The sequence below is a fragment of the Aethalodelphis obliquidens genome, unplaced genomic scaffold, assembly GCF_003676395.1.
Source record: "Aethalodelphis obliquidens isolate GAN/ISIS:26980383/991018 unplaced genomic scaffold, ASM367639v1 scaffold45, whole genome shotgun sequence".
Classification (NCBI taxonomy): Eukaryota; Metazoa; Chordata; class Mammalia; order Artiodactyla; family Delphinidae; genus Aethalodelphis; species Aethalodelphis obliquidens.
The window spans coordinates 10,347,516-10,368,886 of record NW_020837989.1 but is presented as its reverse complement, the minus strand read 5'-3'; the positions used below and the strand labels follow the sequence as shown (position 1 = coordinate 10,368,886).

The window sequence follows — 21,371 nt, the reverse complement described above, 5'->3', positions numbered from 1 at the left end:
CAGGCTCCTTGCCCCTTTCACTGCCCACCCCATCTTTTGCTGTCCTCCAGCTTGGGGTTTCTGAAGTAAGGCTCACCTGTGGTGACTTCAGATTCTCTCTAGCACTAGACCTACTACTATGTAATACATTCACAAGCCTTTTTCCTAGTCTTTTTATGAACCTTGGTATGTGCTGGCCATGTGAGTGCTCTTTGGGCTGAAGCAAGAGATTGAGGCATACCCTAAATTCATCCCAAATGTCTTCCCTGAGCTTGTACGTATCTCGTAGACAGATGAAGTAGAAATCTGCACACATGCTGCATCGTACAAATATCCTTTGCTTTAGGAATGTGGTGTCAGGAACAAGATCAGAAAAGTTTCTGTAGTTGACTTTGGACTTCACTAATTGGGATGATGCAGCTTATTTAGGAAACTCACAAGTCAAGAGGGACACACACACACACAAAATTGTGCACATTCAAAACGAGGTCCAGGATAATGAAAAATAAGAAACACCGTGTCTGTGAAGAAGAGTAGAATAAACTGGGTGGTAACTTAGCTCAAAAATGACTCAGGTGCCCAAATAATTATCTTCAAGTATCTTAATGACTGTCCTGGAAAAGGAGGAACTTAGCTGTTTCATAAGCCCAGATCTAGGACCTATGGTAGAGTTTGCTGGAATTTAGGCTTGGGTTCACTAGCTAGAGATGTCCAATGATGAACTGGGTGTCGTATAGACTTTGACATCAGAGAGAAGTGAGAATAATTCCTGGCTTCATCTCTTATTGCCTGTTTGACCCTGGAGATTATGGTTATGGAGAAGAATAATATATTGCAATATTGTATGTATAGCCCTCTTTTTTCCCTCTCCTACATGTCCTTGAACCTCATGCAGCCAACTGCCAGTTTATACTGTCAGGATTTTGAAATTCAAGGCTGAGAGAATAGTTTGAGAAAAGGAATTTTGAGTCTGGCTTTTAGAATCTAAGGCCAGAATGTCTGGAAGGAAGTAGAACACAAAGTATATGCTGAAATAGTAGGTTTGGAAATATAAAGTAGGAGTCACACAGCACTGCCCACTAAGACCAAATAAAAATTCCATGGGCTGGAAGTTAATGTGTGGAGGAAAGACAATGTTGAGGGAGGAGATTGGTGGAGCCTAGCCTGCCTGGGACTCAACACACCTAAGGGAACCAGGGGGAGAGCTGTGGAACTGGCACTAAGACTCATCAACTACCAATAGAGAGACACCATCTATCACAAGGTGGGAGTCAGTTCATTAATGGATATCATGGGATCACATTAGGCATTTGGACCAGTGTCGTAAATCATCAATGCCATACAGCTGTCCTCATTACATCTTGTAAAGACCTCCTAATGAAACACTAGCAGAGTGCTGGTCTTTGTCCTATGAGAGTTGCAGCTCTTTGGGGCCAAAACTTTGCTCAGCTCTATTTTACCTTCCCTGTGTGGAAACAACTCTTACTCACTAGGTATATTCTAAGGTGTTGCTTTGATGACAGGATGTCTCCTGAACACCTGTAGGAGGAGAAATCGTGTGGAAGGGAATCCTCACATCGGTACCTTGGTAGGAATGAATAGAACTGGTTTGAGATCCTGTCTGCTCCAACCCAGTTGCATTAAAAACAGCAATTCCAGTTACATGTTAACGATACTTTTGACTTTCCATGTGGTTACAATTAACTTTCCTAGACCTTTTTTGCTGTTGTTGTAAATTATAACATTAATAATTATTTTATAAGGTTGCTCTGAAGTTAAATGAGATAATGCATAAGAATATTAGCACACTGATTGTCTTAGGATATGTTCAATAAATGGAAGTTGTTAGTAATATTCAAGAGGTGATGAGATCATAATCCCTTTAAGTGTTCTTATGAAACTGAGTGACCACTTGGTGTTCATGTGGTAAGGGCATTAACATTTCTGAATGTGATAGTGGTCTCAGAGACCCATTTGTCAGTCCAGATCCAGTGTTTCTCTACCTGCTGTGCATGGGCTAGTACAGACTGGCTGTATAGCATAGCCTCGGATAGTGTTAAAATATACATAAGTCTGGGCCCAAATGCAGATAATCTGAGTTAGTAGATTTAGAGAAAGGCTCAAGATTCTGTGTTATTGACAAGCTGTTTCCTTCTGGAGGCTCTAGGAGAGAATCCATTTCCTTGCCTTCTTCAGGTTTTAGAGGCTACCCACATTCTTTGGTTCACTGCCCTACATCACTCCAACGTCTCCATGCATTGACAAAGCTCCCTTTCTGACTCTGACCCTCCTACCTCCTTGTTATAAGGACCCTTATAATTACATTGGATCCTCCAGGATATTGCAGGGTTATCTTTCCATCTCAAGATTCTAAACTTAATCACATCGGCAAAGTCTCTTTTGCCGTGTAAAGCAACATATTCACAGATTCTAGGGATTAGGATGTAGGTACGTTTGGGGGGTCATTATCCTGAAAATCATAGAGGATAACGTTTTTTTGGACTGTCAGCTACACGAGAAATCCCTAGATGACTTCATTCATTCCCACCTAGTAAGTCCATGTGTTGGGGGATTTTTCTTCTACACTACCACCCCTCTAAGTGTCTATTTCTTTGGTATACAAGTGTCCCGGCAGGCTGATTTAGACTTGACAATTCCATATTTAGATACACCCTAAAGGTATGCAAAATTCCAATATAAATGTGGAAACTACTCTGAATATCTTTACTTCTTTAGAGTGTTGGTTCCCACAATGGACAGAAATGCTTTGAGTTCTCTCTGGGGAAAACTGGTCTCTGAAATCTTAATGCAGAATTGGAATGCAGCCGTGGAAGACCTTATGTAGCTAAAAGAGACCATAGATAATAATTCTGTGAGTTTGCCACTCTAGTCTCTTCAGCAGCAAACATGCTCATTCATTAGTCTCTATGTTTTCTTCAATCACCCCAAAGGACGTGATAACATTATTGATCTCTTCCTCTACCAGCCACAGTACCTTAATGTAATTCAGATGATGTGTCCACATATTCTCGGCTATTTGACCACAGCAGTCATAACAAACAAAGATGTTTGAAAACGCCGGCAGGTGCTAAATGATCTGGTCAAAGTTATTCAATAGGAGTCTTACACATATAAAAAACCCATTACAGAGTTTGTTGAGTGCTTATATGTTAATTTTGACTTTTATGGGGCTCAGAAAAAGCTGAAGGACTATGAATCAGTGCTAGTGAATGATTTCTTCTCGGTGGCTTGTCCGGAGGAGTCCATTGAAAATACTCATCTCTTTGTATTTGAGACTTTTTGTTGCATTCATCAGTGTATCAGCATTAACATGTTGGCAGATAAACTGATCGTGACTCCAGAAGAAGCTGAAAGGTGGATTGTAAATTTGATTAGAAATGCAAGACTGGATGCCAAGATTGATTCTAAATTAGGTCATGTGGTTATGGGTGACAGTGTAGTCTCATCCTATCAGCAAGTGATTGAAAAGGCCAAAAGCCTTTCATTTAGAAGTCAGATGTTGGTCATGAATATTGAGAAGAAACATAATCAGAATGGTAGGTCAGAGGCTCTTAACTGGGCAACTCAGGACTTTGGCTTCTACTGAAGAACTGTACAGAAAAAATATAAAAACTATAAAAGAAAGGTGAAATAATAAAACCATTATATAAACGTGAAGCATTTTGGAAACAACATAATGAGTATAAATTTTGGAGAATTTGAATAAAATTGGCTGTTTTTCATTAAAACAAAATACTTGACAGTTCTAGGTAGGGTATGCTGGATGGGAACAGAACAATCTTAAGGGTCAAGGTATAAATGGCTATCACTCCTGCTTGATGAACAGTGTGCCAGATGCTAACTTCTGTCAAAGGAAGGAACTCATCATAGCTCCTCAGTCCAGGCAGCATATAAGACTTCATGTTTGAAGGCAGTAGCTTCTGTCCCTGGGCCCTAGCTACATATGATCATGCTCTGATGGAGACTGGCCTTTCCCTGGATATTGACTCAATACTGTTCTTATGGTCCCTCTGGCGACGTCTCCTCATTCTTTGTCCAACTGTCTTCTAAGTCTCTCTTATCTTTTTCTTCTCAGCCTTGGGAACCCATCCTTTGCCTTAAGGTAATTTTTCTCTTATCATTTATATCATCATCATATCATATATTCTCTCAAAATCTCATGTGTCTATAGCTGAGTCATAATATGTAGGTTGCTAAACTCAAAACCAGCAACCAACTCTCTTTGCTTTCTTCTGTCAGTTCACCTCCAAGGCAATTATGGAGAATGCTTAGCTGATTGAATGTGGGAAGGAACAAGGAATGAAGCAAATTCTGGAAACAAACAATTAATATTTCAAAATATTATCCATCTTCATAATTTTTAATATTTGTTCCAACATTGAAATTCAAAGGTACGATTCCTAAGTCCAAGGCTAGTGCTCGTTTCTACTAAACCACACCCCGTTGTGTTGCCTTTACCTCATTCATTTCAATAACTTTTTCAACAACTCCAAGACCTTGGATTTCCAAATTGGCATATTTCCCCTTCACCAGGACACCTCCCACTCTTTCTAAATCCCCATTCTCACTGTGGTGAGAGCATCCTGCTTTCTAGCTCCTGGGAAAGGCTGAATAACAAGAGATCTGCACCACCCTCTCTTAAGCTGCTGGTCTGCCTTTTCACAATTTCAGCCAACTGTCTCTGACTCAGCTCTCTGCCAAGCAAAGGACTTGTAGAAAACATCTCCTACTCCTTCTCTTCTTCCGAGGAGTACAGGATTAGCAGATTAGCATGTAGTACACCTCAGCACAGGGCAGCTCCTTTTCAGTTTGTTTGTCTGGTATTAAAAGGGCATGACAACTAGCTTAAGGTCTGAATGAGTTCTTTCCCACAGATACCTGCCCACCCTCTAATACCCAGGTACACAGCAAGAATGTGGACTCTGCTGGCCGTTCGACTGGTCCAGCTTCCTTAATGCAAGTGGCTGCTTGTCTAACTCTGTCTCACCATTCCAGCTCTTTTCTTTCAATATTATAATGAAATAATCAGTACAGAGAGGCAGCCAAGATTAGTGTGTAAGTTACTCTGTGTTTGCATCAGAAAAAATGTGGATGGAGTCCCAGTTCTGCTACTTACTAATTATGTGACCTTGGGCAAGTTATTTAACTTCCTCAATCTTCTGTCTGCTCCTCTGTAAAATGAGACTGAAGACACCCACATCACTGGATTGCTAAAAGGATTAAATAAAATAAAACTAGGTAAAACACTTAATGTCATACCTGGTACATGTTGCTCCATAAATGGCAGTCATAGTTATATTTTATTTTATTTAATAAAGATGTGCTGAAAAATACCACGCTTGGTACTATGGAAGTAGGAAAAGGAGACATGGTCCCTGTCCGCAAAGAACATTGCAGACTAATGGGAGAGAGAAAATACCAAAGTAAGCAAAGGGAATGGGTGAAGGAGTGGTAAAGTTATGGGGAAAGAACTGAATGAAGATGAAGTTAGACCTACGCAGCATGGAGGAGGGTCCAGAGGGAAACTCCATTGCAAAGGTGTGGGAAAGGCCGCCTTGACATACAGTTCCATCCTGCGGGCAACAGCCTTTCCCCATGTTTCTGAGATTCTCTTATTCAGTAGTGCCATATCATGACCATGAACATGTATGCCTCTATTATGCTGTACTTTTTGGATACCCATGGGTGAGTTAGGGGTCTCTAGGAAAATGAACAAAGAAGCGTTTCTTTCTTCCTCATCCACCTGTCTTTCCCTTACACCACTGTGATTGTCTGGGTCATCTTTAGAAAGCTTAGTTTTTGTTTTTTTTTGACTGGATGGCAGTTCAATCACAGGTAATTTCCTGGGCAGATTTTAGCCATCTCTAACATTTAAAATGAAAATGAACTGCAGTGTATGTATGCCAAACTGAATGCATGTATGCCTTCTCTACACTAGATAAAGCATGCAGCTTGTCTGAATGCCTGACCAGATTGTCATCACATGTGTGGGCTGAATAGTACCTTGGGAATTGGCTGGGTCATTCTTCAACTGACTAGCCCAAAAGTTACAAAATTCTCCTGCTCCCCAAATGTCATAAGGAGGTAGTAGAGTACTATAAAGAGGCTCAGAGCACCTGTATTCTAGTGTTAACCCAACGGTGATAATTGTATGTAACATCAGGCAAGTATTCTTGATTTCTTTCTCAATAAGCAAAGTAGGTGAAATAACTCCTGCTGATGGCTCTGTAGAGCACGAATGTAATTTTCTTTTCAGAATCGGATACTTCTTATAAAATGGTAAGAAATGATAACTTCTGCTTGAATCACTTTACCCTGTTGTTGTGGAAATCAGACTATAGAAAGGAAAACATTGTATATATGTACATCTTCTTTATCCGGTCCTCTGTCAATGGGCATTTAGGTTGTTTCCATGTCTTGGCTATTGTGAATTGTGCTGCTATGAGCATAGGGGTGCATGTATCTTTTTTAATTATAGTTTTGTCCGGATATATGCCCAGGAGTAGGATTGCTGGATCATATGGTAGTTCTATTTTTAGTTTTCTGAGGAACCTCCATACTGTTCTCCATAGTGGCTGCACCAATTTACATTCCCACCAGGCTTATAGGACCGTTCGCTTTCCTCCACACCCTCTCCAGCATTTGTTAGTTGTAGACTTTTTAATGATGGTCATCATTTGCTGTACAGCAGTAATTAACACAACATTGTAAATCAACTATACTTCAAGAAAAAAAAGAAAGGAAAACATTTTGGCAACTTTGTTTCTAAGGCTGGCTTTTAAGTGTCTGAAAAGATTAACTATGTTCCCATTAAGATTTCTATAGGTTGGTCATTTCCTGTTCTTCCCACCTTGCATGACAAGAATTCTAGGTGTCTGATTTCCCTCCTAAGTTGGTCCCTCTAGGCTGGTGAATTGGTTGTTATCATCCACCACATATACATCTATCAGATCATTCATCAACCTCAGGTTTGCAATTGTAGTTGAGAGAAAATAGGAAATGAACTCTCTTCCGAGATTTGAATTTCTCAGAACAAGGCATTTTGTAAATATGATAACCACATTTCAATGTTCTTAAGTCATTCTAATGACTTCTCCTCGCACTTGGAATAAAACCCAGACTTGTTACTGGAGACTGCCAGCACTCGCATGCTTTTCCGTTGGCCTACTTTGGGCAACACACATAGGCCTTCTTTCTCTTCTCCATACATGCCAAACCCACTCCTGCCCCAGGGCTTTTGCTCCTACTCTTTCCTCTGCCTGCAATGCTTTCCCCCTAGATATTTGCATGGCTGGCTCTCATTCCTTCTTCCTTCTTCCTGTCTCAACACACATCTCACTTCCTCAAGGAAGCCTTTTCTGATCATGCAATCTGAGGTCCACCCCCCGCTCCACCCACATCACCATCTCATTCCTTTATAGTTCTTATCACAATCTGCAACTGAATTATACATTGTTTCATTCACTTGTTTACTCTGTATCTTCTCCGTAGAATGGAACCCATTTTCCCAGGGTGATATTCCAAATATTTAACAACCAGTATCACATGGCACTAATCAATCAGAATTGACCATGGCCAAAGTCCTGGGACAGGGTCCAGGAGGCCCCCTAACCTGCCCTCCGACCTTTAAATTGTTGGTGTGTGGGGAGGCCCAGGAGTCCTGAGGGAGGGGTTGGAGTACATAAGCAATGCATGTTAATTAGCAATGCCTATTAACTAAGCAATGCATGTGAACTATGTGCCCATTATTGTGGAAATCTTAGCATACTGATCTTAGCAATCAGTATGACCATTAGTTTGTACTGTTTGAATATCAACCCTACTTGTCTCCTATATTCAACACTATATCCCAGGCCTGGAACAGTGACTAGCATATAGCAATCCCTCACATGGTGACTTACTTGACTATCAAGTGTTGTCCACATATGCTTTCTTGAACTCGATATTTTCTAAAAGATCTATAAGGCGGCCTGGGTTCACAGGTCACTCATAGGGTTAAGTAATGGTGTACTGAGGCCGTGTGGTCTACTTTAATGATAACTATTGTCTGTAACTCTTCATAGTTTACAAAAATCTACATGTCACTTGTCCATTTTATCTCCACAACCATGCTGGGAGGCTGGCAAGACAAGACATATTCATTTCTCCATTGAGTAAACTCAAACTCCTATAAATCAAGTGATTGCCAAATGGTAGGCAGAGCTGTGAAATAGTTCATGTCTTCTGGGCTGGGACCATGTTCTTTCCAGCTGGGTATGTATTCCGTCCCCAGCCCTGGGTAGATCTGAACCTGAGCACAGAAGCAGCTACTGGATATAGGTGTAAAGATTTTGGGCTCTACATCTAGGGTTGTATAGGCCCTTATATAATAACAACTGTGGCTGTTTTACAAAATAGGGTAGTTCAAGCAAGAGTGACCAGCCTAAGAGGGTCTAGAGGAAGCTAGAAACCCTGTCCAAGAGTTGGAGGAACAGGAAATGACCAACCTGGAGAAGACTTCAGGGAGATATAATCTTCTCAGATGCTTGAAAACCAGTCTTAAAGACAAAATTGCCAAGACTTTTTCTCTGCAAGCTCACAGGGCAGAGTTAATACCAACAGTGAAAAATAATTGCAAAAATCAAGTTTGTGATTCAAAAATACATATTTACAAAAAGAGAAGTAATATAGCCTAGAACAGTGTTTACCAAAATACAGTGTATTTTCTTAGCACAAAATGGTGCTAAGAAAGATGTTTTTATTTAGGACATGATTGAACATTTTGAAATTTTTCATTAGTTCTGAGTTTATTTTAATACATACTAGGGAAAATATATAACTAGTAGACAAATTTTGTGATTTCAGATATATAAGAAGTGGTTAAAATAGATATTTTACTTTTTAAAAAAATGAAACAAAATCATTTAAAGAGAAATTTTTGGTGCATAACAGCAAGGGTGAATTTTCAGACATGTACAAATGAAATGATAGATGAGTGATTGAAGTTTGTGAAAATCATATTCTTTGAAACTAGCTCTATCACTTTTCATGGACTTGGAAATATTCTTAACATTCTGATTCTTACCATTATAATTTCCTCATCTGTTTAATAAGTTTGTGGCAAGGATTAATAGTTCAATGCATGGAAAGTATTCGGTGTAGTTTGGCACATAGTGAGAACTGCATAAATACTAGCTATTGTTTTTATCTTTATCAACAAAAATGAGAACTGCTGAACTATGGGCAGGTGCCTTGTGAAGCAGAAAGCTCCTCATCATGGAAGGTATGTAAACAGGACTAGGCAGGCATTTGTCAGGGATGCTGCAAGAGAGATTCCTATGTGGGTGGGAGATCAGCTAGAACTTTGAGGTCATTCCAGCTGGGAGACTTCTGTGAGTCTGCCTTTTAGTGAATTCCAGGATGCAAGAGAGACTTGCAACTAGAGTTTTCCTACTACATGTTGGGAGGTCACTTAAGGTACTGCTCAACAGGACTCAAAGAGCCATTGCTCGGTGAGCACTATTGTTGGCCTTTTCACAACCCATGTCACTGTCAAGGAGAGCTGTCAGAGAACCACACAGCTATTGTCCCATAGTTCTTGCCCAACCAGGAAAAATACCCATTCTGTCCTCACAACCGTGGGAAAGGCTGTGAGCATTTCTCATGGGTACAGAGAGGACCCATCCTGTCTAACCCTCAACTGGAACCTGGCCTTTACCCAATAGTGACTGCTGACAGGCAATCAGGTCCACCTTGAGAGCTCGAGCTATGGGAAACACTTCTTTAAACAAGCTGAAACATGTTTCTCTGTAGCTTTCACCCACTTGTCCTAGTTTCATCTCCTTCAACCACAAAGAACAAGTCTCCCCATTGCCTCCAATGGGAATCCTTCAGAAGGCTGCAGGCTGATGGAGTGTTTGCCCTGTTGTTATTGATTTCCATGCCATTTTTCATTGTTCCCACAGATACACTGTTTCTGTCAAGCATAGTCGTTGACATCATGTTCTAATATAATTTGTCTCTGTCCTTTTTTGAAGGCAAAAGATTGTGGAAACTAGGCCCCTTTTTCTTTATAAAGGGAGATGCTCTCAGTAGCAGTTCAGTTACACAGGATCTAGTAACTGTCCTTATGTGATGCTGTTAATGACAGATCATGGTGTATCTGGTGCTCTTTAGAGGTCTGGCCCCCTTTTGAACTCTGCAAATGATCCTAAGAGATCTCCTCCAGGTCTGCTGCCCTAATTTGCATATGCAAATGACTGAGGATTCTAATGTCTAATTCAAATGGCATTGCTCTCCTGAGTTCCAGGATCACGTACAGCAGCCTGCTGGATATCTATGCATGAGTATCTTACAGGTGTTTTAATCTCACCAAGTTCAAAATTGAACCCATCCATTTTCTCTCTATGCCCCATATCTGCAATAAGGATAGTAATAGTGTTTACTTCACAGTTCTAAGGATTAAATGAATGAATGTGCATAAAGCACTTAGGATAGTAACTGATGAATTTACTTATGTATATTGCTCTTATTGGAGGATATAAGAAAACAAATAAAATATAATATGTTGAAGACTGAATGGTTATGTGGAAAAAAATGAAACAAGACAGATTGAGAAGTGTTGGTAGGAACAGGAAAATGCCACAGGGCAGTTTTGGAAAAACGATATGTTCCTCAGTGATCTTCTTTGGGAAATAAATGTCTGAAGAAATTCTTGGTATGTCCTTTAACATCGGTCATTCTGAGTCTTTTTAAAGATGACCAAAATGCTCAGCATGAGGGGCCTTCTCTCCTATACCTGAAGTCACTTCTAGGTTCAGGATTTCTCCTCAGAGGAAGTGAGTTCACGATGGGATTAGTTTCTAAGGAGCAAAGATTGCATCTGGAGATGGCAACAGCCTGGTTTGTAATGGTTTATGCAAGCTGAGTGCCAACTTGCTACTGAGAGGGATCTTGTGAACCTGGAAGGGTGATGGCTTAGGCACGACACGTAGAACATCGCTGCTCAAAGTGCAGTCTGCCGCTGGTCCTCAAACTGTTACTGATCTGCATGTGATGATTGTAGGATTGGGAATAAGCATTTAAACAGCTGTTTATCAGTCTTACAGAGTGGCTTTATGTCTGTTAAATCTACCAGTAGAGAAATGTAGACTCACATTTGGCATATGCATGGTAAGGGACTTGAGTTATCTGTGGATTTTCGTATTCATGAGGAGTCCTGGAACCAATCCCCCACAGAAATGGAGGGTTGGCTGTGTATGTTTCATTTAATTTAAAGCATTGTGAAGCATAGAAAACAAACAAGAAGAAAGAAAAGAAAGAAGATAAAAAGAAGTTGGTTCTCTGTAACTAATTGTTTGAAAGTGCTGAGGCAGTGGGGAGTCATCGGTTCTAGCCCTGCCCTGACACCAACTCATATGAGACCCTCGGCAGCTCATTCTCCTTTGGGAATTACTTTCCTCATCCATGAATTAGAGGTCTTTGCATAGCTGGTTTTTAGTTTCCATTTTAGCTTCACAGGTGCCATAATCCCAAGAATCTTTAAAACATTTTTTTAAATAAAAAATGACTGAGTAAAGATCCATTGCTTGATTTCCAGCCAAATAATCCTTTTTGGTAAAAACCTAACTACAGCATAGATTCTTTTTTTTTTTTTTTAACGTCTTTATTGGAGTATAATTGCTTTACAATGGTGTGTTAGTTTCTGCTTTATAACAAAGTGAGTGAGCTATACATATACACATATCCCCATATCTCCTCCCTCTTGCATCTCCCTCCCACCCTCCCTATCCCACCCCTCTAGGTGGTCACAAAGCACCGAGCTGATCTCCCTGTGCTATGCGGTTGCTTCCCACTAGCTATCTGTTTTACATTTGGTAGTGTATATATGTCCATGCCACTCTCTCACTTCGTCCCAGCTTACCCTTCCCCCTCCCCATGTCCTCAAGTCCATTCTCTATGTCTGCATCTTGATTCCTGTCCTGTCCCTAGGTTCTTCAGAATCTTTTTTTTCTTTTTTTAGATTCCATATATATGTGTTAGCATATGGTATTTGTTTGTCTCTTTCTGACTTACTTCACTCTGTATGACAGACTCTGGGTCCATCCACTTCAAAACAAATAACTCAATTTCATTTCTTTTTATGGCTGAGTAATATTCCATTGTATATATGTGCCACAACTTCTTTATCCATTCATCTGTCAATGGACAGTTAGGTTGCCTCTATGACCTGGCTATTGTAAATAGTGCTGCAGTGAACATTGTGGTACATGACTCTTTTTGAATTACGGTTTTCTTGGGGTATATGCCCAGTAGTGGGATTGTACAGCATAGATTCTTAATGCTTTTCTTCAGATCTCCATTAGAAACATATTTTTTTCTTTGGGTGGTTATCTCTCAGTCTGTCACTTTTCATTGTAAAGATCTCTTTGTCTTGCAGCACTCAGGTTTTCCCCATGAATTCAAATATTTTATAGGAAATATTTTCTCTGCTGAGTGTTCATAGACTGATGATCTTCTTGAATTTACCAAGAGTCCCTCTGAGGATGTTCTCTGAATAAAATCTAACCAGCATTGTAAGGAGTTTGGATTTTATTCTAAGACTGAGGAGAAACCATAAGATGGTGGCAAGAAGGGGAGTGACATAATATAATTTATGTTTTCAAATATCACATTGGCTGATCTTTGGTGATTAGACTGTAAGGGTACGAGAATATATACGAGAATAGTTTGGTGGCTATTGCAGTAGTGTAGGCAGGCCATGTGGTGGTTTGGCCTATGGGACATAAAGAATAGGTCATGCTATCTAGCTTGTTTACCAGCCTTGGCAGCGCCGTGTTGTGGAATTGCTTATAAATCCTATAAGTGGCTTTTCTTAGCTGGATTGGGACCGTAGGTTTTTTTATGGGGTTACAGGTAGTGGTTTGTAGGAGTTAACATTAATTCACAAGAAGTCCTATCTTGGAATTATTGCTGAATGTCCTATTCATATGAGTGTATGGAATCAGAACATGTGCAGGCATTGAATAACTATAGATGCAGGGTTTCAGACGGGAGAGGGCTTTTATCTTTCCTACTCATCCACTTAGAAAACAGAGGTCACAAACAAAAGTGCTGCAGTGTAGAAGCCAGAAACCATCCCAGACAAAGTGCTGGCTTGTTGGGTTCTTAGCCCTGGGACTACCCAGAAGATAAAGAGGTCTGCCTTTGGAGATAGACTGTCTTCAGTCACGTAGACCCTACTTCAGCTGACTCAGCATTAGAGGACATGGGGCCATTTAACTCATTTTACTTTGGACTGTATGCGGGCATTTCACTGGGAAGTAAAATACTTAGAGGAAGAAATAAGCACTCCATCCAGGTAAAAGCATTCTGGTGTAACACAATTGATTGGAGATTTCCATCTGGGAAATATTTGACTCCACAAGATGACCAGTATCAGCAACTACAGAGTGAAGAGAATAGCTTAGGATGAAATAATCCATGAAACACAGGAAGAAAGGCAGTGGGAAGTGATACGAAAGTTTGAGCTGAGATTAAATTCCCCACTCTTTCCTCTGCTAGCCTCTAATTTCAGGTTGTTGTCTAATTATCAGAAGCTGTACCCCCTTCTGCAAAATGAGATAATTGCACATTTTATGACTGATATGAACATCAAGTGAGAACTAGATAAAATGTTTGTAAACTGTAAAAAGCCACAGACAGTTTTATTATAATAGTAGGGCTTCCACTGAATTGCATCAGACTAGCAATACTATTTGTGGATTCATATGGCTTGCTTGGTCACAGCGCTGCTAAGTGAAACTTGAAAGACACTGTGAGAAAATACCTGTAGGTGTGGAATTGCATAATGTGTAAATATGGTGATTTAATGTGTATGCATGCGTGCATTTGTTTGTACTAATACATCAGTGTTATATTTATGCTCAAACATTACTATATTTTGATGGGATGGGATCAGATGTAATATGGAACAAGGGTTCAGAGCAAGGGCTTGGGAATCAGAAAGCCCAGTGTTCATACGCCAGCTTACAGGCTTTGTGACAAAATTACTTAATTTGCATGAACTTTAGTTTCATCAATTGCAAAGTGGTTATAGTAATACCTACTTTAGGGTGTGGAAATGAGAATGAAATAGGGTAAAGTATAAGAAACATTTAGCAAGTACTGAGAAAAATAGAAGACTCTAATAAATGCTAATTGTTGTCATTGTTCTTATTATTAATAATAAAACTCACTCTGTGCATATGTGTGGATGGTTGGAGACTCTTGCCTGAGTGACAGTCCCTATTATGGGACAGTTGAGCAGAGATGATCACTTGTGTGAGGAAGGAACATCATTTCTGGGGTTTGCACCTCCCTGGTCTGTGGAGGAAGTTTCCAGAATTAGAGTCAGGATTTGATTCTCTATTCCTTTTCACTGAAGCTTCTAGAAATGGAAGAAGCTTGTGGGTTCTGGGAATTATGAATGAGAAAAACAAAGGAATAAAATTTTGTCTATAGCCTCTTCCAAAATCATTCAGTGAATTAAGCTAGATGAATAGGGAGAAAAACAAGGAAGGTGATGATACTCATCCAGTAAAGAGGCTAGAGAAGAAATGACACATGGGCATAGTTGGGACAGCTGGTGGAACCATCTATAACATTGAGTGGAGAGAGTCAGCAAAACATAGTGGTTACAAGAGGTGACTTTAAGATCAGGCAAAGCTGGGTTCAAATTCCAGTTCTATCACTAACTGTGTGTAGTTGGGCAAATTGCTTAAATTCTCTGTAAAGTACAAACTGGAAATAAAAAAACAGTACACTTCTCACTGAGTTGAGGTAATACAGGTTAAGTGTTTAGCAAACTGGTAATTTTGGGGCTACTTTTAATAGCTAAGAACCTGAAGTTTCTCCTTTGGAAACTTGTTATTCCCTAAAATGATTGCCTTATTTTTCTCTTTGGCATAGACTGGTAAAGATGTTCATTTCAAAAATGAACATCTAGCTTATGACCTTTGGCAAGCAACATAATGTTTTCATGCCTCAGTTTCTGCATCTGTAAAATGAAATTATAATAATATTAATAACTGTTAGAGTGGTTGGAAGGATTAGATTAGGTCATCAATGTGACATTATTAGCACAGAGCCTGGAACATTGTAAGCCCTCACTAAGTATAAGTATTGTTAGTTATTATTAGTAAATCATTCTGTATTATTCTTAAGGAAACAAAAGAGATTTTAAGTTCATATTAGGATTTGTTTTAAGATACACACTAGTTTCCTGAAACTTGGACTAAAAACTTTGCTCAGAAAATACAATGGATCCTTATAAGATATGACTTGAATCTCAGTTTTTCTTTGCATAAAGCACATGTGATATTGCTGCTTCTATAGCTGTTGTATTCTGAACCCGCAAAACATAATTATACCTCATTACATGATGTTAATGAGAAAGGGAATGGTACCATCATGCTAATTTAAACTCAGCCAGTGGTCTACTCTCTTCTACCCTATTTGGGTCAACCTGTGCTTCTTCCAAGCCCATATCAGATGCTCTTTCTCTTGAATTCATTTCTGGTAAATTTTGTAACCATTTTTCTCTTTTAAATACATTTAATTAGCGTACTTTGAAAGTCTAAACAAGACATTCAAAATAAAATTATTTTAATATTTATAATCATTTATGGAGATACTAGCTAATATTGTTGCATTAGTGCTGTACTTTATAGTTAACCAAGTGGTAGAGTGTTATGTTTAAGAGCTTTTTTATTTATTGAAGTATAGTTGACATACAACATTATGTCAGTTTCAGGTGTACAACATAGTGATTTGACATTTAGATACATTACAAAATGCTCACCACAGTAAGTCTAGTAACCATCTGTCCCCATACTTAATCCTGGCTCTGGCACTCAGAGTATGTGATTCCAGGGATTGCCATACATATAGACTACAACATCAATGGTGCCAACTAGAGTTTTACACTATGACAGTTCTCACTGACATGTTATTTAATCTCTTGTGTCTTGGTTCCTTATTTATTCATTTGAAATCTATCAATAAAATAGGGTTTTTGTACAGTTTATTTAGGTTATCTAGATAAGATATTTAACACAATACTTGGCACATGGTAAACCATAAATGGGAGCTATAATTATTGTTTTCATGATTACTGACTCTCTTAAACCATAATTGGGAGCTATAATTAATGTTTTCATGATTACTAACTCCCTTAAACCATAAGGCAATTCTCTGAACTCTATGGCCATTATTATATCCATTTTACAAATGAGGAAACTGCGGCACTGTAAAAAATACATATTTTTTTCCAAAGCAGAAAAAAAGTGTGCTTCTAGGCTGAGAGATTTTGCCATAAAATTAAATAGTATAATGTTGTTTTTATATACTTGTATATTTAATTTTTATTTAAATTGTGATTTTTTTTCTTTAATTAAATGGTGTTTTTTGCTGTTGTGTGAACATATGTGAAAAGTAGTGTTTAAAGCCTGAGCATGAAAAACAAAAAACAATACAAAAAAAGGCCTAAGCAGGACTTCCCTGGTGGAGCAGTGGTTAAGAATCCGCCTGCCAATGCAGAGGACACGGATTTGAGCCCTGGTCAGGGACGATCCCACGTGCCATGGAGCAACTAAGCCCGTGCGCCACAACTACTGAGCCCGCATGCCACAGCTACTGAAGCCTGAGCGCCTAGAGCCTGTGCTCTGCAACAAGAGGAGCCACTGCAATGAGAAGCCCGCGCACCACAACCAAGAGTGGCCCCCGCTCACCGCAACTAGAGAAAGCCGGCGCACAGCAACAAAGACCCAACGCAGACAAAAAAAAAAAAAAAAAAAAAGCCTAAGCATGAAAATAGCCGAGTGACTGTTTAAAATAGCCGAGTGACTGTTTTACTGCTTTGGCCATGGAAATTTGGGTAGGAATATGCTACCATCTTCACATTCCTGAGGACTGAGAATCCTTAAGCAGGTTGACTCCCAGACACGTCACTTTGAATGTGGCTCTCTTCTGATGACACCAAATGTAAGAAATATGAGCACTGACCATTACAATTTTTCCCCCTTACAGAATAATGTGAAAGTATACATTGGGAAACTATTTCCTTAGTCATTAGATTTGTTAGTGGCAGGTATTAGTACTTTATTGGTTAAATGATGCATTTATTGTTGAGTGGTATTCTGAAAAGTTCTTTATAATGACAGTGAAAGAATTTGTAATATTTATTCGTGGTGGGAACAGAATGACTCATGAGTGAGAGATGTTAAGAGTCAAGAAAGAAAAGAGCAATTTGTAAAAACTTGGGCAGGTCACCTTTATATTAGAATGATTTCTTCACATAGTTTCAATTTTGTGTTTTCCATTAAATAAGAAGGCTACTTCTTAATTGTATGTTATTTCATCAAGTTGAATAATCTTTTAATAGTTTTTTTTTGGAAAAGTTTTGTTAAACACCAACTGTATGGGATGCACTTGTCTAGGAGTTGGGGACCCATTATGAGATGAAACAGACATAATTCTTGACCTGACAATCAAGCAGGGAAGACAGATAATGAAATGAATGATTTTAGATAAATAAAGGGTACAGAAGGATCATGTAGCAGGGAGTGTTCATCCTGTGTAGTGGGTCATGGAGGACCTTGCCTGAGGAAGTCATGTGCAAGTTGATATGTAAAAAATGAACAAAAATTAGCTACACCCTAAGGAAGGTCTGGTTCTGTGCATTCATTTATTTATTCATTCACTCATCATTTTTTATGACAAACGTGTGTTGTTTTCCTACAGTGAGACATGCCATGTTCTAGGTTCCAAGAACTCAGGAATGAACAAGCACTTCTTTTCTAAAACAAGGGAATAAATAAACAAGTAAACAAATATATAAGATAATTTCAGGTTCTGGTAAAGAATAAAAAGGAGGAGGAGGGAGGAGGAGAAGATAATTGCATAGGAAAATGTGTTAGGGGAAAATAATCTGGGAAGGTCGCTCTGGGGAAATGACCCTTAAATTAAGAGGAACCAGCCATGCAAAAAGCCTTTTAAAGTTATTCTCAGTATTTTACCTTCCTTTCATTATTCACAAAGCTTCAGTAAATTCCAGTCAAAAAGTAGAGCCTTTGTTCAGGGATGTTTTGAATAGCAAAGGCACAACAGTTTGGGGAAACCACCTTCTCCAGCTGATAGCAAAGAGAGTAGCAATGCTGACCTCCTCCGGACAACAATGTAACCAACAAAATATTAAGTTCCAAGGGTCACCAGCAACAGAGACTTTAGAATGGCAGCTTGATAAAGAGCTGAGGGCAGGTGAACTAGAAGTTCTATTTCCTAACTACATAAATAGCAGGAATGGGGAAAATCTGGGAAATACTTGAGGGACCTGTAAGGATGGATGATTTTTGACCAGAGGATCATTAATCCCATCACAATTTGGTTATGAAAAGGAAGTATACCCTCACTTTATTGTCACATCCTGGTGAAGCCTAGAGTATGTAGATTATACTTAGCTATGGACATTTTATTCAACATACATTCAGATACTACTTATGCTATAATATCAGTAATTGCTAACACTCTGAACATTATTAGCTGTGTCACCCTCCCTTTTACATGCTTACATATGTTAGCTCATGTGATATAACATTTCTATGAGGGAGCTACTATTATTTTCTTCTCCTTCTTGTTCTTCTTTTTTTTTTTATATTTTATATTTGAGGCAGAGAGGACTTACACAATTTGCCCAAGTTCACAGTAGATGTTCAGGAGTTGAGTGCAGGCAGTCCAGATCCAGAGCTCTTAATCATTTTGCAAGCCTGTTCCTTATATGCCAGGTCTGTATTTCTTCCCCTCATCAGCTGCTAGGTAAGCATCAGTGTGGTATTCTTCACATGATGAGGAGCAAATTGTAGGAGAGAGAGAGACAGACAGAGAGAGAGAGTGAGAAAGGAGGAGATGTACACATCTTCCATATCCATCCGTTGATGGATGCTTAGGTTGTTTGAAGGAAGCTTTTTTTAATGACTGCCTAACATATATCTGACCTTATAAAAATCTACCCTCTACCAAAATACACTTCATAGAAGAAGTGAGGACACTTCAGTGTTCTCAGTGCGATTCTGAGAGCTTTACTAGTATCACACTGAGGATGTTGGAGTATCCTTATTTGGTGCTAAGTCTAAACACACACACAGGAGGGAATAATGAAAATTCTTTTGTCCAAAAAAGTGTATGTATAAGTAAGAGTTTTAAGAGAAGTATAAACCATGTAAGAGGCTTAACACAAAAAGGCCCTTGTATTAATTTAGGAAGGTCTTTAAATATGACTACTGCCTCTATCATAAAACATAAAGAAGAAAAGAAAATCATCTTGATAAAGTTACATTTCCTTTATTATTATTATTATTTTCAGCCTTGTTCAGTTTTCTTCTAGCATTGTATTTTTGATATTTTGAAAGTTTTGATATAACGTCATTCATGTTGATGGCACTATTTAAAAAACTCATACTCCTTTAAATGACCATTTTACTAATGTATTCTCCCATATTACAAAGTTTATGCTACTGCTTTTTTCTTGATTAGATTCCATGATTTTTTTTGGTCTATATTGCTAGTAATATTTAAGGAGCTGGGCTTGATTAATTTAAATGTGCTTCTAATTTCTTATTACATAACAACTTTTCTTATTACATAACAATTACATAACTTTTATGTAATTGATTTTCTTTTTTTAATTTTCTTGTAGTGCAGTTTTATTTTATTTTTTGCTCTAAGTAATTCTTTGACCAGATTCTATAAATACTAGTATGTAGGACTTAAATTTTTATTATTTTAAATATTTTTCAGTGGTCTGCTTTTGTCACAAATTTCTGTTTCATCTGCTATAGATTCATTTCTTGCATTAACATAAAACATTATATTTGTTTTTAATCACTTAAAAATATGTATAACATATTACACTTTATAATTCCTTTCATTCATAATGTTTTTGTATATTTTTAAATTATTATAACTTTAATTATTATAAAATAAGCCTCTGAAACTTGCTTACTATGTTTTAATTTTCTCATATATTTTTTTCTGAGATTGATATTGGCAACCTTGTTCTTCTTTTGTTTAAACATTATTTTAAAACATTTTCCCCACCCCCCCCCCCCCCCCCCCCCCTTTTATTTATTAAATAATATTTAATTAATTTGTAATTTTGTTTTAGAAATGTCTCTTAAAAGCAGTGTTACTAAATTTCTTTTCAGGTGCAGTTGGAAACTGCTTGCCTTTGATCAGGAATATTTACCCTTTATATTCACTGAATAATTTTTCATAATTTGATATTTGTTATCTTTTTGCTTACTTCCTTGGATTTATTTATATTGATTGACTATTAGTGCACAGATGATCTCCTTTTTTGATTTTATATTTAAAATTTTGTGTGAGGAGAAAGGTTTTTTTATGCCATTAGTTATTTCCTAATATAATTTCAAACATTATTAACCATAAAATTATCTATTTATGCTCATATAAAATAAATTTTAAACTTAATTTTATAGGAAAAAGAGACCATTCTTTTCTTTTTTCTTTTTTCTTTTTTTTTTATTTGCGGTACGCGGGCCTCTCACTGTTGTGGCCTCTCCCGTTGCGGAGCACAGGCTCCGGACACGCAGACTCAGCAGCCATGGCTCACGGGCCCAGCCGCTCCGTGGCATGTGGGATCCTCCCGGACCGGGGCACGAACCCGTGTCCCCTGCATCGGCAGGCGGACTCTCAACCACTGCGCCACCAGGGAAGCCCAAAGAGACCATTCTTATTGGCATTTTTTTGCTTTGTTTAATCTGGAGAATGAAACCATCTATAACTACTTTTTTTTATTTTTTCATCATGACTTAGACTTCTTCAAAACATTACATTAATTTGGGATATTTATTAGCTCCAACTGTTCCCTTTGCAGTTAATGCTTTATTTTATTTTATTCTTTCTCTAATGTTGGTTGGCTTCTTTGATTATTGTAAGATTTTTTGTTTTGTTTTGTTTTGTTTTTTGCGGTACGCGGGCCTCTCACTGCTGCGGCCCCTCCCGTCGCGGAGCACAGGCTCCGGACCCGCAGGCTCAGCGGCCATGGCTCACAGGCTGAGCCGCTCCGCGGCGCGTGGGATCCTCCCGGACCAGGGCACGAACCCGTGCCCCCTGTATCGGCAGGCGGACTCCCAACCACTGTGCCACCAGGGAAGCCCTGTAAGATTTTTTTACCTTTAGTATTTAATGTGTCAGTTTTCTTTCACTGAGTAACAAATTATCACCAACTTACTGCCTTAAAATGACATGAATTTATTATCTCATGGTCTCTGTGTGTTAGGAATCCAGACAAGGGTTAGATGGGTCCCATGTTCAGGGTCTCAACAGGATGAAAT

General features: G+C 38.6%; 1 pseudogene; it reads left to right on the top strand.

The window, feature by feature from the left end:
• The first annotated feature begins 584 nt into the window (after positions 1-584).
• On the top strand, positions 585-3,597 carry LOC113606773 (eukaryotic translation initiation factor 3 subunit E pseudogene; annotated as a pseudogene).
• Positions 3,598-21,371: the final 17,774 nt, after the last annotated feature.